This window comes from Chrysochloris asiatica, unplaced genomic scaffold, assembly GCF_000296735.1.
Source record: "Chrysochloris asiatica unplaced genomic scaffold, ChrAsi1.0 scaffold00003, whole genome shotgun sequence".
Taxonomy (NCBI): domain Eukaryota; kingdom Metazoa; phylum Chordata; class Mammalia; order Afrosoricida; family Chrysochloridae; genus Chrysochloris; species Chrysochloris asiatica.
The window spans coordinates 34,721,680-34,740,762 of record NW_006408521.1 but is presented as its reverse complement, the minus strand read 5'-3'; positions in this window follow the sequence as shown (position 1 = coordinate 34,740,762).

The following is a 19,083-nucleotide window of genomic DNA, read 5'->3' as shown; positions in this document are numbered from 1 at the left end:
TCTCTTTGGAATGGGCACAAATATGGATCTCTTCCAATCAGTTGGTCAGATAGTTGTCTTCCAACTTTTTGGGCAGAGATGAGTGAGTGCCTCCAATGCTGCCTCACTTTCTTGAAAGATTTCAGTTGTTATTCCATCAATTCCTGAAGTCTTTTTCTTTGCCAATTCCTTCAATGCACCTTGAACTTCTTCCTTCAGTATCATCGGCTCTTGATCATATGCTACCTGATAAAATGGTTGAACATCAACCATTTCCTTTCAGTACAGTGACTCTGTGTATTCCTTCCTTTTTCTTCTGATGCTTTCTGCATCATTCAATAATTTGTCCAGAGAATCCTTCAGTAACGAAAGTCAAGGCTTGAATTTTGTCTTCAATTCCCCCAGCTTGAGAAAGCTGAGCGTGTTCTTCCTTTTTTGTTTTCTGACTCCAGATCTTCGCACATTTTGTTGTAATATTTGACTTTGTCTTCTCAAGCTGACTTTTGAAATCTTCTGTTTAGCTCTTGTACCACCTCATTTCTTCCATTTGCTTTAGCATCTCTATGCTGGAGAGCAAGTTTCAGTGTCTCTTCTGACATCCTTTCTGATCATTTCCTTCTCTCTTGTCTTCTTAATGACTTTTTGCTTTCTTCCTGTATGATGTTCTTGATGTCATCCCACTACTCTCTGGTCTTCGGTCTTTACTGTTTAATGAATCAAATCTGTTCTTCAGATGATTTCTGAATTCAGATGGGTTATATTCAAGGTCATATTTTGGCTCTCGTGGACTTGTTTTAATTTTTTTCAGCTTGAGTCTGAATTTGCATACACACAATTGATGGTCCGTTTCAGAATCTGCCCCTGGCCTTGTTTTCACTAATGATATAGAGATTTTCCATCATATCTTTCACAGATGTATTTAACTTGATTTCTGTGTATTCCATCTGGTGAGGTTCATGTGCATAATCATCTCTTATGCTGTTTGGAGGAGGTATTTGAAATGAACAAATCACTGGTTTTATGAAATTCTATCATGCATTCTCTAGCATCATATCTATCACCAAGGCCATATTTTCCAACTACTGATCCTTCCTCTATGTTCTCAACCTTTGCATTCCAAACACTAGTAATGATCAATACATTTTGATTGCATGTTTGATCAATTTCAGATTGAAGAAGATGGTAGAATTCTTCTATTTCATCATCATTGGCTATTGGTTGGTGTGTACATTTGAATAATAGTGGTATTAACTGGTGTTCCCTGTATAGAACAGATAACATTTTTGGAAGGAATTGAACTACTGTGGAATGGTAGGTTGTGAAAAAGACCTCAGGTGCATTCAAATTTAATTAGAAGCTTATAGTTTGAAAACTAGTATTTGGAGTGTTGTAGCCACTGTGTTAATCTATCTTGTTGGAGGTCTTCTTCTTTTTCATGGACCCTCTACTTTGCCAAACATGGTGTCCTTTTTCAGGAACTGGCCCATTCTTATAACATATCTGAAGTGTGTGAGACCAAGTCTCATCAACAGTGTTTCTAAGAGGAATTCTTGCTATACTTCTTCCAAGACAGATTTGCTCTTCTAGCAGTCTGTGGTACTTTCAATGTTCTTTGCCAACACCATAGTTCACATGCATCACTTCTTTTCTGGTTTTCTTTATTTGTTAACCAGCTTTCACATACATATGAGGCGACTGACCATGTCATTGCCTAGATCTGGTGTCCCTTATTCCTCAAAGTTCCATTTTTTAATTTTTGCTCTTCAACACTTCAAAGAAGACTTTTGCAGCAGATTTCTCCAGTGAAATATGTTTGATTACTTTACTACTGCTTCGATGGGCACTGATTGTGGGTCCAACTAAAATGAAATCCTTGAAAACTTCAAACATTTCTCCATTTTTCATGATGTTGCTTATTGGTACAGTTGTAAGGATTTCTGTTTCCCTTTTTCTTTTAAAAATATTGAGTTGTAATCCATACTGACGGCTATATGCTTTAATCTTCATCAGTAAGTGCTACAAGTGCTCTTGGCTTTCAACAAGTAAGGTTATTTCATTATTAATGAGAGTTTTGCCAATCCTGATGCCATATTCTTCTTTATACAGTCCAGATAATCTCCTCAGCAAACAGAGTGAATAAATATTGTGAAAGGATGCAACCCTAATGCTCATCTTTCCTGATTTTAAGCCATGTAGTGTCAACTTGATCTATGTTCAGGTTCCACATGAGCACAACTCAGTGTTCTAGAATTTTCACTCTTCCCAATGCTGTCCATAGTTTGTTATGATCCACACAGTCCAATGCCTTTACATAGTCAATAAAACACAAGTAGGCATCTTTTCAGCATTCTCTACGTCCAGCAAAAACTCATTTGACATTAACAATGATATCCCTCATTCCAATTCCTTTTCTGAATTCTGATAGAGTTCCTAGCAATTTCTTATGAATGTGTGATGTATAAGTGCACCTGTGTTTTAATTATTCTCAGAGAAATTTTACTTGTGTGTGATATTAATAATAATCTACAATAATTTCTGTATTCTGTCAGATCACTTTTCATTTGAATCTATGCAAATATGAATCTTTCCAGGCAACTGGCCAGGTAGCTAGCTTCCAAATTTCTTGGCATAGATTAGTGAATGCATCCAGGGCTGCATCAGTTTGTTGAAACATTTCAGTTTGCATCCTGTCAGTTTCTAGAGCCTTGTGTTTTTGCCAATGCTTTCAGTACAACTTGGAATGCTTCCTTCAATATCACTGGGAAAATCTTAGCTACAGTGTCAGAAGATGAGGCCTTCAGTTTGGAAAGCACTCAGAATAAGATTAGGAAAGTAATACCTCCTCAAAATAAGAGTTGACCTTAATGGCATAGATGAGTCAAAGCCTCCAGGACCTTCATTTGCTGTAAATGGTGCACAATGCAAAATTAGAAGGAACAGCTATACATATCCATTAATAATTGGAATGTGGAATGTACAAGTATGAATCTAGGAAAATGGAAAGTCATTACGAATAAAATGGAGTTGAATGTAAAATTGATGCTCTGTTCAGTTATCACTCGATTCACAATGAAAAGTTGAACAAAGAGACCAACAAATAAGAATAGGCAAATAAAGAGAGAACAAAGTTTATTAGAGGCTATGAGTCCTTGAATGGTGATGTAGGATAAGTACTTGACCTCAAGATTGGCTTTAAACACAAGATCAGCAGTTCAAACTCACCAGCTACTCCTTAGAAGCCCTAGAAAGTGTTTTTATGAGTCAGAACCAACTCAATGGCACTTAACAACAATAGAGATGGGAGAGAGGCAAAAGCAGTCTTAGTTTAGGGGCACTGCATTTCTGTCAAAGGTGGTGGAATCATTTGTAAATGAAGAGTTGTAATGGTTGGAAATTGTGATGAGGCATATAACAAATATATGCATTATATTTTTTATCTGTGTATCCCACCTTTATTATACATGTAAGAAATCAGAATTAGCCAATGATGTATTATTAGTTCATATACAATTTTTCCACAATAAAAAATTTAAAAATTAAAGAAAAAATGAAATGGAACCCCTAATAATTGATACCCTAGTTTTGAGTGAGTTGAGATGGACAGGTATTGATCATTTTGAATCAGACAATCAATCATATGCTTACTATGCCTGCAACAACACATTGAAGAGTAATGGTGCCCCATTCATTGTCAAAAAGAGCATTTTAGGATTTATCTTGAAGTAAAATCTTACCTGTGTTAGGATAATTTCCCTACACCTACAAGGAAGCCAACTTAATCCTATTATTATTCAGATTTACCCACCAGCCACTGAAGCCAAAGATGATAAAATTGAAGAATTCTACCAGTGACAAAGATGTAGCCCCTCAATGAGATGGATTGATGCAGTGACAGCAACAATGGGCTCAAACATTACAACAATTGTGTGGATAGCCCAGGACTGGGCAGTGTTTAGTTCTATTGTGCATAGGGTTGCTATGAGCCAGAACTGAACGAGGGCACCTGGCAACAACAACAACAACTTTTTCAGTCGGAAATTGATCAAACATGTAATCAAGATGCCTTGATTATTACTGGTGATTGGTTGAAACAACTTGTGAAAGTTGAAAGCAAAGATCGTAGTTGGAAAATATGGCCTTGGTGATGGAACTGATGCTGGAGATTGCATAAAATAATTGTGAAAGACCAACAACTTATTCATTGTGAATACATTTTTCCAACAACATAAAGGTGAATACACATGAGGGCTTCTCTGGATGGGATACACAGGATTCAAATTGACTACATATGTGGGACGAGACAAGAGAGAAGCTCAATGTCATCAACCAAAACAAGGTCAGGGGCTGTTTGTGGAACACAGCGGCTCCATAGGATTTCCAAGGCTGTAAATCTTCACAGAAGCAAACTGCCACATCTTTCTTCCATGGAGTAGTTGGTGAGTTCAAATTGCCACAGACCCATTAATTAGTAGATATGCCCTTAACCTCTGTGCCACCAGGGCTTTATATATCCATAAAAACCTTCCCCAAAATCAAACCCACTGCTGTTGAGTCAAATCTGACTAGTAGCAATCTTGTACCACTGGACCAATAAACAACATTCTCATCAACAGAGAAAAGATTGAAGGTGTCAAGGACTTCATTCTTCTTGAATCAACTATCAACACTCATGGAAGCAGCAGTCAAGAAAATAAATGATGTATTATTGAATTAGGCAAATTTGCTGCACAAGACCTTTTAAAAGTGTTGAAGAGCAGAGATGTCAACTTGAAGACTAACCCAAGCCATGGTGTTTTTGACTGACCCAAGCCATAGTATTTTCAATAACCTCATATGCATGTGAAAGCTGGACAGTGAATAAGGAAGACCATAGAAGAACTGATGACTTTGAGTTATGGTGTTGGAGGAGAATATTGAAAGTGCCATGGGCTGCCAGAAGAACCAACAGATCTGTGTTGAAAGAAGTGCAGCCAGAGTGCTCCTTGGAGTCCAGGATGGCCAAACTTCATCTCTCATACTTCAGACATGTTGTCAGGAGGGACAAGTCCCTGGAGAAGGATATCATGTTTGGTAAGATGGAGGGTCAGAGAAAAAGAGGAAGACCCCCAGCGAGATGGATTGGCAAAGTGGCAGCATCAGTGGACTCAAGCGTGGCAAGGATAGTGAGGTTGGCCCAGGACCGGGCAGTGTTTTGTTCTGCTGTGCATAGGGTCGCTATGAGATGGTACTGACTCAGTGGCACCTAACAACATAGGCTGCAAATCTTTACTGGAGCATAAAGCCTCCTCTTTCTTCTATGGAGCCACTGGCGGGTTTGAACTGTGGACTTTGCAATTAGCAGTCCAGTGCCAACAGTGTTCCTTTATGTATATGTAAATATATAATTTCAGCCACATGTGAAATGAAACTCTCATACATATTATGAAATGAATCAACACTGAAAACAGGCTGAGTGAAAAGTCAGATACAAATGGATATATGATCCCACTTATATGCAATACCCAGGCAAACACATACAGATAAATGTTCATTAGTGAACTTTTTGTGATGGGAAGAGTTATTGCTGAGGAGATCCTGGATTTCTGTTTGAAATAATGGAGAATTTTTAGAAATGTATAGTGATAATAATAACACAACATGGTAAATGCAAATAATGTCACTGAATTTTATACTTAAAAAGAAGGAAATGGAATAATTTGTTGCATGGAGGGATTGTAATCATTGAGATGGAACAAAGTGTAAGATTTGTTGAACGTAAAGTTGCTGATCTTGTTTGTGAACCTTCATTCAATTCACAAAAATAGTTAAAGAAAAATAGCCACAAAATAATTCAGAGAGGAATTGAGATTTGATTTTTTTTTAAATTAATTTTTATCAACAAGAGAAAATGAACACATCCTAAGAACAGGTAGGGATATACAGAAAACAGAATAATTTTCACATGGATGAAATGATTGAAAATGAAGGACAACTCCCAATCATGGACCTAAACAGTTGATGTTAATTCCATTAGAAGATGTGCTGATAGGGACCCTTATAAAGGATACATCAGGCTAAGAACCTTCTGATTGTCTCTCTTTGTGACCTTAAGGATAATCAAGAGAGACACACCCACGTACTATGGCTCTATGGGATTGGATGCAACAGGTAAAATATACCAAACCTATGAAGGATTCCTGCCAACAAGCAAATCTAAACCTGGTCAATCTCTAGACCTAATTTTCAGTTCTAAACAATAGAGGTAACAGAGGAGCATGGGAAACAACCAGAAAAAACCCCCAAAGTAGAAAATTCTGAAGCACAAAGATCTAGTTTACTTAGCATATAAACTGCAAGGAAAGAAAATATGGGAAGAGGAAGTGAGAGATTGGCAATTAAGAGGAACTGGGAAGCTCAGATAGGAACCTTAAGAGGCAGTAGTTGATGTTCATGGGAAGGGGAGTGAGATTGGTTGCCCAAGTGAATGAATACAATCAATGTCACTGAATCCTACACATAAAAACTGTGGAATTGGTGCATAATTTGCTGTGTGTGTTCTCAAAGAGAACAACAGAATAAAGGTGAATTAAATAATAAAAAAGAGGGGCGATACCAACTGGATATGAAGGCCAGAACTTTCATTCATTGATTGTGGGAATGCAAAATGTTATAGACATTTTGTAGGACAGTTTGGCAATTTGTTACAGAGATAAACATAGTCTCATCATATGACTAAGCAATATGATCTTTGGTTTACTGATTTGTTAATCTATATGCACAAAAAACCAGCAAACAAATATTTGTAACAATTTTATTCATAATTTTCAAAAACTAAGCAACTAAGATGTCCACTGATGATAAATGGATTAAAAAAAAAAAAACAAGCCAAAACATAAACTCATTTACATTCATGCAATGGGACATTATTTTTTCATGAAATGTTTTCAGTTATGTGACATATGCATATACTGAGATAGGAGGTCTTCTGATTTGCTGTTGTTAGGTAGATAAAGTTGGTTCCAACTCACACTGACATTATGTACAACAGAATGAAACACTGCCAATCCTGCGCCATCCTTAGTGTTGTCATGTTTGAGGCCATTGTTGCAGCCATTGTGTCAGTCTATCTCATTGAGGGTCTTCCTTTTCTTCTACTTTTTTCCTGACTCTCTACTTTACCAGTACGATGTCTTTCTCCTGGTCTCTCCTGATGACCTGTCCATAATATGCTTTCAAAGGAGGATTTTGTTGTTCATTTTTGACAGATTTATTTGTTCTTCTGATGGTGATGGTGGTTATGTACTGTGGAGTAAGTTCCGACTCATAGCGACCTTGTACAGGGTTTCTCAGGCTGTAAACTTTTGTTGTTGTTGTTAGGTGTCATCAAGTCGACACCAATTCATAGCGACTCTATACACAGCAGAACAAAACACTGCCCGATGCTGGGCCAACCTCACTACTGTTGCCACTCTTGAGTCCATCGGTGCTGCCACTTGGCCAATCCATCTCCTTGGGGGTCTTCCTCTTTTTCTCTGACCCTCCACCTTACCAAACATGATAACCTTCTCCAGTGATTGATCCCTCCTGACAATATTCCGAAGTATGACAGACAAAGTTTGGCCATCTTGGCCTCTAAGGAGCACTCTGGCTGTCCTTCTTCCAACACAGATCTGTTGGTTCTATGGGCAGTCCATGGCACTTTCAATATTCTCTTCCAACACCGTAACTCAAATGCGTCAATTCTTCTACGATCTTCCTTATTCACTGTCCAGCTTTCTCATGCATATACGGTTATTGAAAATACCATGACTTGGGTCAGGTGCACCTTAGTCCTCAAGCTGACATATTTGCTCTTCAACACTTTAAAAAGGTCTTGTGCAGCAGATTTGCCTAATGCAATACGTTGTTTGATTTCTTGATTGCTGCTTCTGTGAGTGTTGATAGTTGATCCAAGAAGAATGAAGTACTTGACAACTTCAATCTTTTCTCTGTTAATAAGAATGTTGTTTATTGGTCCCTTGGTGAGGATTTTTGTTTTCTTTACATTGAGATGTAATCCATACCAAAGGCCATGCTCTTTGATCTTTATCAGTACATGTTTTAACTCCTCTTCACTTTCAGCAAGCAAGATTGTATCATCTGTATATCGCGGGTTGTTAATGAATCTTCCTCCAATCCTGATACCACATTTTTCTTCATATAACCCAGCTTCTCGGATTATTTGCTCAGCATACAGGTTGAATATGTATGGTGAAAGAATACAACCTTGTCGCACACCTTTCTTGATTTTAAACCATTCAGTGTTCCCATGTTCTGTTCTAACAACTGCCTCTTGATCCAGGTACAGATTCCTCATGATGCAAATCTTTACGGGAGCAGAAAGCCTCATCTTTCTCCCATGGAACAGCTGGTAGTTTCGAACTGCTGACCTTGAGGTTCGCAGCCCTATTAATAACCACTACGCTATCAGAGCTCCACTGTTCTGATAGCCCAAGGTATATTCAATATTCTTTACAAAAACAATAATTGAAAGGCATAAGATCTTCTTTGTTGTTGTTATGTGCATAGTATACTTTTCCAGGGACAGGTCTCTCATAATAATATATCTAAAATATGAAAGGCCAAGACTCACCATATTTGTTTCTAAGAGGCTTTCTGGTTGTATGTCTTCTAGCACAGATTTGTTTGTCCTTCTAGCAGTCAGTGGTGCTTTCAGTATTCTTCAATATCATAGCTCAAATACATCAATTCTTCTGTGGTCTTCCAACTTTGTCCAACATTGTCCAACTTTCACATGCCTCTCAGGCAATTGAAAATACAATGACTTGGGTCAGGTGCCCCTTAGTTCTCAAAGAATATCTTTGATCTTGCACACTTTAAAGAGGTGTTCTTCAGAAGATTTGTCTAATCTAATATGTCATTTGATTTCTTGACTGCTACTTCGTGAGTATTGATTGTGGATTCAAGCAAAATAAAGTCTTTGAAAACTTCAATCTTTTCTCCATTTATCATGATGTCATGTATTTGTCCAGTGGCGAGGATTTTAGTTCTCTTTACATTAAGTGCAATGCATACTGAAGGCTGTGTTCTTTGGTCTTCATCAGTAAGTATTTTAAGTCCTCTTCACTTTTATGCAAGCAAGGTTGTATCATCTGCATATCACAGGTTGTTAATGAGTCTTCCTCTAATCCCAATGCCACATTCTTCTTCATATAATCCAGCTTCTCCAATTATTTGCTTAGCATACAGTTTGAATAGGATCTTCAGGCATTTGTTTATAATTCTTGAAACATGATGGGTAGAGTCCTGGTATGGTACTGTAGGATAAGTGCTGAAATGCTAACAGCAACGTTTGCAGTTCAAACCCACCCGTTGTTCCTTCTTCAGAAACTCTATACAGGGTCACTATGAGTTGGAACTAACTCAAGAGCCCTTACCAACAACATATGATAAGTATTGGAGGTTCATGATGCTCTAATTTGTATACTTTAAAATGTTTATATTTTGATTGTTTGATAATATTTTAAGGGATGAGAAATGTGCATAAAAGAAAATAAGAGAAGTGTGAGCAGGTAGTCCTAAAATTCCACTGTCATGCATTCTGGTTGTTTGTGGTACAAACAGATCTTGAGTTTGATTGTTAACTCTGAGAGGCTGAGACAGTTTATGTTCTAAATGGTTTGGGGTGTCTAGAAAGAAATATATTCCTCACATTTAGGATGATTTCTCAGGGCAAACAGAAGGTTAGTCTCTGGAAAACTAGCTAGTTTTGAGACATTTTGTTGAAAGCATTTTTGTCTCAAAATCCTCCATGGCACTGCTCTACTGACCAAGTCAAAATCAATGAACTCAATTCAGGGAAACAAATGCAATTTTTATCTTTTCAAAGAACTCTTTTGTTTTGTCATATGAACCTTAAATGTTTTGGAGTTTTGTTTTTGTTTTCAAAAACAGACATCAATTCATTTTGTTTTCTCTCCACTTTCTTTCTCTGCTATTTAACTTTGCTTAGATATGGTCATGTATATATTTGTCTGTATTTAGACTAAAATCCCTTTCTCTGAAAATGTTCACTATGTTAAGTTTTAATTTCAAAATGACTTCATACAGATTTTCCAATAAAATAGAAACTGCTTCCTAACCCCAAGGTAAATCTATTATATGTTACTAATATGAAAATGCCTTGGTATTTTAATTTGAAAAGAAAGGAGTATGACTTGTATTGTAAGGGAATATGCCAAGGTCAGTGAAGACTGTTCAATGGTTAGTTTTTCTTTCTCAGGTTTTTGTCCTTGTAAAGGTTTTGTAACGTGCTAGAGAGACAATGGTGTCAGTGAGAGCAAAGGCAGACTGCAAATAATCATGATGTCAGCCAGAGGATCCCAAATGCATCATAATAGTTCACTTAAAAATAGATATTTTATTACCAGGATTGTTGAGTGAAAGTAAGTTTTATTCATTGAAAAATGTCCAACTAATTCTACAAATTAATAAAAACATGGCTTATACTAAGTGATTCAGGAAATTGCAGGGATTTCATTCTTTCTTTCTCTCTCTCTCAGTCTCAAATGATTTCCATATTAGAAGTGATTTTCTCAAGAGCACACTGATAAGTAGTAGTATAAATAATCCCAAATCCTTGTCTTCTTTCTGTTAAATCTCAATGTCTCTATTGTGAGAAATAACATGCTCCCCCATTTTAGGTAAGCCAATGTCTAAGTTGCCTATCCCTATCAATTCTGTGTACACAGGGGATGGGAATGATCCTTGCTGTAAAGATTCCATACCTCTTGGTTGGTATTTTGAGCTACTACATCTGTAAGTATAAGTCAAATTAATCAAATTGTAGCATTTTATACTTGTTTCCTGTATCAAAAAAAAAAATTTTTTTTTATCTTCCTCTATTGGAGTTCTGATCATCTAGCCATTGAAGCTAGGTCACATGGGTACTATCTGCAAATTTGGGCATTCTTGTGCATCTCCCCTCACTTCATATCAGCTGGACATTTCACTCTCAGCTCTAGCCCTCTGTGGCTATGTCCTTGTCCATGGGCTCAAGAGTCCCCAGGTCTCACTACACTTTGGGCCAACCAGGTCTCACCATACTCCAAGTCAACAGAAGTCTACATAACATAGTCAAACTCAGCCCACATTTTTACTGCTGCTCTTCCTCCACTTCTACTCACCAGTAGACCATTGTTTCCCACTTAGTTTTAAAGTATTTTTTTATTTTATGAAAATGTGTGATAGTAAGTCTATCTCTGGATTCTGCATTGGGAGTGACTTATAAGATGTTTTTAATATGGTTCCACTGTCTAATTTATTGTCTCAGTTAGCAAAGGAGTTTTAAAATCTCCTTTAATTTTTTCTCAGAGAGACAGTCTAAAATGACAGTGTAGTCAGAAATCTCATAACATACCTCTTACAACAAAGACCTGAGAAAACAAGTCAATTAGATATAGATGACAACTTTGGAACCACGAGGATCAAGGACAAGACTGAAGATTCAGGTGGAATGCCAAATGGAAGGGAAACTATACAAAAACAGTAGAAAAGGGCAATTAGAGATTGTTGATGCTCTGGCAGCCAAATATGCAGTGTGGCCAGACTGAGCTAAAGCAAGCAATGTTCCCAGTCCAAGCCCCTATCAGCAGGTACAACCAAGCAGAAGCAACTCTGTGTCCAAATCCAGACTTAGGCAGGAGTGTTCCCCTTGTTGCAAAATTAAATGGACCCACCTTACCCATTGTCCTCCCTAAAATCCTGTGTCAGAGGCCCGTGGAAGTGAAATGGCCCCCCTCATTCACAGTTCCCTGGCATGTAATTGAACTCTGGTGGTACCCACTATCACCCTTTCCCCTGACCTCTGGGTCCACAGACTGCCTCTTCACCTGACTGCTAGCATGAGAATCCATGGACCAGAAGTACCTGCGCTTATGCCAAATGAATGAAGCAGGAACCCAAAGACCAGCAGCATCCACTGCTCACTTCTCCATCCAGGCACTGGTGCCAGGAATCTGCAAACCAGAGATTTACATGCAGTAACCTGCACTAAGGGCCTGTAGACCACTGGTGTTCCTTATGCTTTCTCTGACACCACACTTTAGCAAACAGGGGCATGCCCTCCTAGCAGACACCCATAGACTGGCTGCATCACCCTTACCCACCCTTATGCTGTACCACCCCCCATTTCCAGAGACTTATGCCCACTCAAACCATCCCCCATGAAACCATGTTCACTCTTTGGTAAGAGTTTTTATATAACCTTCCTGATGACGTATGCCCTGGCCACCACTGTCTGACCACCCAGCAACCAGCAGTATGCACGCACAACACCCAACCCAGCTACCAGTGAGAACGTTCCCCACATTCATACCCAGATGACCAGCTGGACAGAAATGTCACTTCAGTGGCAATATCAGCTACATCCTCAGCCACTCCACAAGGCCAGTGAACCCACACTGACCCATCCAGAGACATGACATGGGAGCTCTAGTGTGGAGAGACTAGTGACCAGAATAGCACACACACTACACTTACTGGATACTTTTTTAAAAAGTTAGGATTCAGTCAAAACATATAATAAATAAATAAAATGATACTTCAATAACAGCAGATAATATCACTCACATAAAGAAGCAGGATTAGATGGTGCAACCATGTGATCAAAATCAAGAACCAGACAACTTGTGGAAGAAGAAAGATGATGGAATTACATGGTAAAGAATTCAAAAGCCTAGTGTATAGGATTCCCCAAGAAATCAAGAAATAGATCAAAGAAAACACAGACAAAACCAAGGGAAACAGCAAACAAAGAAAAACATAGAAAACAGTAGAATAATTCATGAAAGCAATACAAGAACAAAATGACAAAATTAATAGACAATTAGAAACTATACAAAAACTGCAACTAGAAATCCAAAAGATTAGCAATAACATTTTAGAAATAGACAGCAGAAGAACATAGAACAAGAACATTGAATCAAAAGAAAACAAAATCAGCAAAATAGAGGGCAACCCCCCAATTATCAGTTTGAGGAAATATTAAGGAAAATAAAAGAATGAAGAAAGCCTAGGAATTATGTGAATTCTATCAAGAGGAAAAGTGACATAATTGTAATTACAAAACAGGAGTAGAAAAAAAAATAAAGACAAAAAGTTTTGCAAAGATTTCCTGGCAGAAAATTTCTCTAATCCCATGAAACATGAGACAATAGCTCAGCAAACCCAGTAAAGGATAGACTCCAAAAGAAAGTCACCAAAACATACCATTAGTAGATTTGCCAACACCAAAGGCAAAACATTTTTTTAGAAGCAGCTCATACAAAATAAAAAGTCACCAATAAAAGGGAACCAATAAGACTAAGCTCTGATTACTTGGTAGCAACCATGCAGGTAACAAAACGATGTTGCTAGGTAGCATGGAGTCAGCATGGACTCATAGTGACCTTATGCACATCAGAACACAACACTACCTGGGTTCCTTTATAGACTTTTAGCTTTATGTTAATTCCAACAATTCTTTATCTGGGTTGGTATTTGGCAGATGATGTCCAGTATCTTAATCTCAGGTTGTGTCTAACATTGTTCCTTCTCTATCTGAAGGCCTTCCTTTATGTTTATTTTAAGTTGGTCTGTCTTGTGCAAACTGCCTGTCTTGTGCAAACCTCAGAAAATAAATTTCCAACTAAGAATTATATATCTAGCAAAATTGCCTGTCAAATATGGCAAAATTAGGACATTTTCAGAAAAGTAGAAATTAAGAGAATTTATAAAACCCAGACCAACTTAAAATAAATATAAAGGAAGTCCTTAAAATAGAGAAGGGACAATGCTTCTCCAGAAGCAAAGCTGAAAGGGAAAGAAGGGGTAGAACATCCAGATGAAGATAAAATGAAATGGGATCCCCATGGAAATGAGAAAGTGCTGACTCATTGTGGGAATGCAACCGATGTGGTGGAATACTCTCTGTTTAGGAAACAAATTTGTACTGTAAACTTTCACTACAAAACACAAGAGTTTAAAAAAAAAAAAAAAACTTCATATTACCAGAATCATTAACTCACTGGAGCTTAAATTTTAGCAGAAATTAACTCATTGAGCGTGGCTTATGAACACCACATAGAAAGTAGTTGCAAGGATTTAAAAAAGAAAATAAGAGCTCGTGAATCATTTCACCTCTTTCTGGCAACCAAGTTGTCCATGCCTCTCAGTCAACGGCTGCTTGCATTCCACCAGAGAACTTCATGTTTTATTCCCTGACAATTTATCACGTTTTTTCAGAATTTAAAGTTGGTTTTGGAAATTTTTTCAATGCTAGGTCAGAAACAGCAAGAAATGCTTTGCATTTGAATCATTCTGTCACCAATTTGAAAGCTGATGCATAATTTATGTCTCTGAATGAAAGAAAACAAAGTATAGAAACCCGTGTATATATTTAAAGTGAGTCAAGCATCTGGAGAAATTTCTGGACTTTTGCCTCTGAACAGATATGCACAGGTGACAGGTATTGTTCCACGCAGCTTTAGGATCTCACAGGTGCATGTGTTTTCAGCCTCGGATAATTGCAGTTGAAAGAGAAAAACTAAGAAAGTAAGATAAGATTTTCTATTTCGGCCTTTAATTAATTGGGTCCTCAAGTTTCTGAAGGCTGAACCTACTAGTTTTACAGGCAAAAAAATATGTTGTGCCCAGAATACAAAGATATAAGGATGCACCCAACCTCCTTCCAAGGGAGATTACAATGCAGTTTGCAGTTGCTATCTTTAAATTGGCCCCTATCTAGGGGTTACTCATATATTCTTGTTGCAGGGGCTTCTGATTAATCTAAGGGCATAGACATAAGCAATAGGGTGTTGGTGAGGAACTTTAAGAAGAGCTCTAGCTTTTCAGAACCAATTAACCAGTTGGTTGTTGTTGTTAAGTGCTGGCGAGTCGATTCTGACCCATAGCAACCTTGCACAGGGTTTCTGAGTCAGTAAATCTTTACAGGAGCAGAAAGTCTCATCTTTCTCCCATGTACCAGTTGGTACTGTAGCAATATTCCTAAGGAAAACATTGCCATTAATTAGTCTGGCACAAATGAGTTTGAGAAACTGCCTTATTTTGACTAGAGGTTAAAATGGACCTTGGAATGAGTTCTTTGAGTGTTGGAATAGCCAAATAGCAATGTGATCAACAGATCCTAAGAGGGTCTCCAATGATTGCTGCCTACTGATACTTACACCCTTGTATGATATCTTGTCCTGAAGGATAGGAAAGAGATAGAGATTTCTTCTAACCAGTAGAATACAACAGAGGTAATGAGACTTAATAATTTCTTTAATAGGGTCTTTACAAAGATGGTTCCTATGAGGTAAAGGTTAAAGATGTCACAAATTTCTCACTTTTCCAAACTGTTATACCACTCCATTATCTCCAACATCGATGATTTCCCCTCCCCTCCGAACTGGACCTTCTAACTTCAGGCTTGATAATTCTCACAGAACTTCCATGCCCTGTCCTTAGAGTTAAATGATTTACTGGGGAAGCGACATGGTACAAAGGAGCCTCTGTGGCAATCTGGAGTTAGTGTTGGTCAAGGTCACAGGTTCAAACCCACAAGGAGCTGCGTGGAAGAAAGATGAGACTGTCTGCTCTTGTAAAGGTTTACAGTCTCAGAGCAGTTCCACTCTTATCCTGTAGGCTCTCTATGAATTTTCCTGTAGGGTCATTGTTCATTGTATTTACACTATTAACAAGCTATTCAATTCCCTTGGTGGGCCACAAGCACCTCATTTGCATAGGCCCACCCAGTCATTTGGTGGGAGTTACAAAGAAAGGTCATATTAAATGATTCACTAAACTGCAGGACGTCACCTTCTTGATTTCATTTATATAATATGGCAAAGATGATGAGTTGCCAGTGACATTTTTACATTATGTTGTGTATGATTTGATCTTAGCAGAGTAAGACTTGCTGTTATTCTTAGGTGCCATTGAGTCTGTTCCAACCCAACAGAACGAAACACCTCAGTGCTGTGCCATCTTCAATTGCTGTTACACTTGAACCCAAATAATTCAAATACATCAATTCTTGTAAGGTCTTCCTTTTTCATTGTCAACTTTCACATATATATGACGTTATTGGAAACACTGTGACTTGGGTCAGGCACATTTTAGTTCTCAAACTGACATCTTTGCTCTTGAAAACTTGTTCTTGATATCTTTGCTCTTGAAATCTCATGCAGAAGATTTTCCTAATGCAATATGTTGATTGATTTCTTGACTGCTGCTTATATTAGTGTTGATAGTGGATTCAAGAAAAAAGAAGTCTTTGACAATTTCACTCTTTTCCCAATTTATGTTATTTATGGATCCATTGGTGAGGATTTTGGTTGACTTACTTTGTCTTACATAGAGGGGCAACCCATATGGAAGGCTGTGGTCTTTGGTCTTCATCATTAAGTGTTTTAAGTCTTCTACATTTTCAACAACTAAAGCTGTATCATCTGCATATTGAAGGCTGTTAATGGGTTTTCCTCAAAACCAGATGACATGTTCTTCATAGAATCCAGCTTCTCAGATTATTTGCTCAGGATACAGAATGAATAAGTATGCTGACAGAATACAACCCTGGCACACACTTTTCCTGATTTTAAACCATTCAGTGTCCCCTTGTTTTGTCTCTTGGTTTATGTACAAGATCCTCATGAGTACAATGAAATGTTTTGGAATCCTCATTCTCCACTATGTTGTCCATACTTTGTCATGATCCACACAATCGAAAAGTTTTGTATAGTCAGTAAAGCTCAGGTAAACATCTTTCTGGTGTTCTCTGGTTTCAACCAAGATATATTTAACAACAGCAATGATATACCTGGTTCCATGTCCTTTTCTGAATTCAGGTTGAATCTCTGGCAGTTCCTTGTCAATGTAATGTTGTAGCCATTTTTAAATTATCTTTAACAAAATTTTACTAGCATGTGATATTAATGATATTGTCTGATGATTCCAGCATCCTGTTAAGACATTTCTCTTTGAATTGGACACAAATTTGGATCTCTTCTAATCAGTTAGCCAAATTTTTTGGCATAGGTGAGTGACTCCAATGCTTCATCAGGTTGTTGAATGATTTCCATTTGTATTCAATCGATTCCTGGAGCATGTTCTTTTCCAATGCCATTGGTGTACCTTCAGTAGCATTGGTTCTTGATCATATGCTACCTCTTGAAATGAATGAGCATCAGGCATTTCTTTTTGATACAGTGATTCTCTATATTCCTTCCATCTTCTTTTGATACTTTCAGCTTCTTTTGATACTTTCAGCTTCATTCATTTCTGCCTAAACTTTTACCTCAGTTCTTTCAGCTTGAGAAATGCTGAACATATTCTTCCCTTTTGGTTTTCTGACTTCAGATCTTTGCACATTTCATTATAACATTTGTCTTTGTCTTCTTGAGCTGCCCTATAAAATTTTCTGTTCAGCTCTGTTACCTTTTCATTTCTTCAATTTGTTTTAATTTTACTACACTGGAGTCAAGTTTCAGAGTCCCTTCTGGAAGGGACAGAACAAGGGGATACTGAATGGTTTAAAATCAGGAAAAGTGTGTGCCAGGGTTGTATTCTGTCAGCATACTTATTCATTTTGGTCTTGTCTTTCTGTCTTATCTACATAATGAGCTTTTGTTTTCTTCATGTCTTATGTTCTTGATGTCATCCCACAACTTTTCTGGTTTTCAGTCATTAGTGTCTAGTGTATCAAATCTGTTCTTGAGATGATCTTGAAATTCATGTGGGACACAATCAAGGTCATATTTTGGCTCTCGTGGATTTGTTTTAATTTTCTTCACCTTCAGCCGGAAATTACATGTGATAGTCTGCTCCTCATTCTGCCCCTGGACTTCTTTTGACTGATGATACCGAGCTTTTCAACCATCTCTTTTCACAGATGTAGTTAATTTGATTTCTGTGTACTCTGTCTTGTGAAGTCCATGTGTATAATAGTTTTTTATGTTGTTTTTAAAAGGCATTTGCAATGAGGAAGTCGTTAGTCTTACAAAATTCAATCATGAGATCTCCAGCATCATTTCTATCTCCAAGGCCATATTTTTCCAACCACTGCTCCTTTCTTTTTATCTACAACCTTTGCATTCCAGTCATTAGTAATTGACAATACATCTCAATTGCATGTTTGATCAATTTCAGACTGAGGTAGTTGGTAGAATTCTTCAATTTCTTCATCACTGGCTTTATGGGTGTTGTGTAAATTTGAATAATAGTGGCATTAACTGGTTTTCCTTTTAGGTGTTTGGATAATATCCTATCACAACAGCATGATGCTTCAAGAAAGATCTTGAAATGCTCTTTTTGATGATGAATATGATGCCATTTCTCTTCAATTTGTCATTTTCAGCCCAGCAAACTAAGTGATTGTCTGATTCAAAATGGCCAATACCAGTCCATTTTACTTCACCAATGCCTAGGATATTGATGTTCATGCATTCCATTTTTTTGACAACTTCTAATTGTCCTAGATTCATACTTTGCACATTCCATGTTACAATTATTAATGATATCTGCAGCTCTGTCTGCTCATTTTAAGGTGTGCCCCATCAGCAAATGACGGTCCTGAAAGCTTTACTCCATTTATGTCATCGTGATCATCTCAGCTTTAGGAAATAACCCTTCCACAACCATATTTTGAGTGCCTTCTAATCTGATGGACTCATTTTGCAGCACTGTGTCTGACGATATTCTGGTGCTATTCATCATCTTTCAACATTCAACATTCTGGTATTATCTGACAGTGTTTCACTGCTATTCATAAGGTTTTCAGTGACTAAACATTCAGAAGTAGTCTGCCTTTCCTTCTTCCAAGTCTGTGTTAGTCTGGAAGCACATCTGAACCCTATCTACCATGTCTGACCCTGCCAGCATTCAAAATACCGGTGTCATAGCTTCTAGCATCACAGAAACATGCGAGCCACCTAGTGCAACCAATTGACATTTGAGTGGTGGAGACTAAGACTTAGGCTTCCTGAAGTGAGCATATTGGTGAAATCCAAATGGCGAAGGTCTGTGAGTGATCTCTAAGAGCCAAGAGTCAACTCCAGTTTAGGGTAAACCTGTGTGGTTCATCAACAA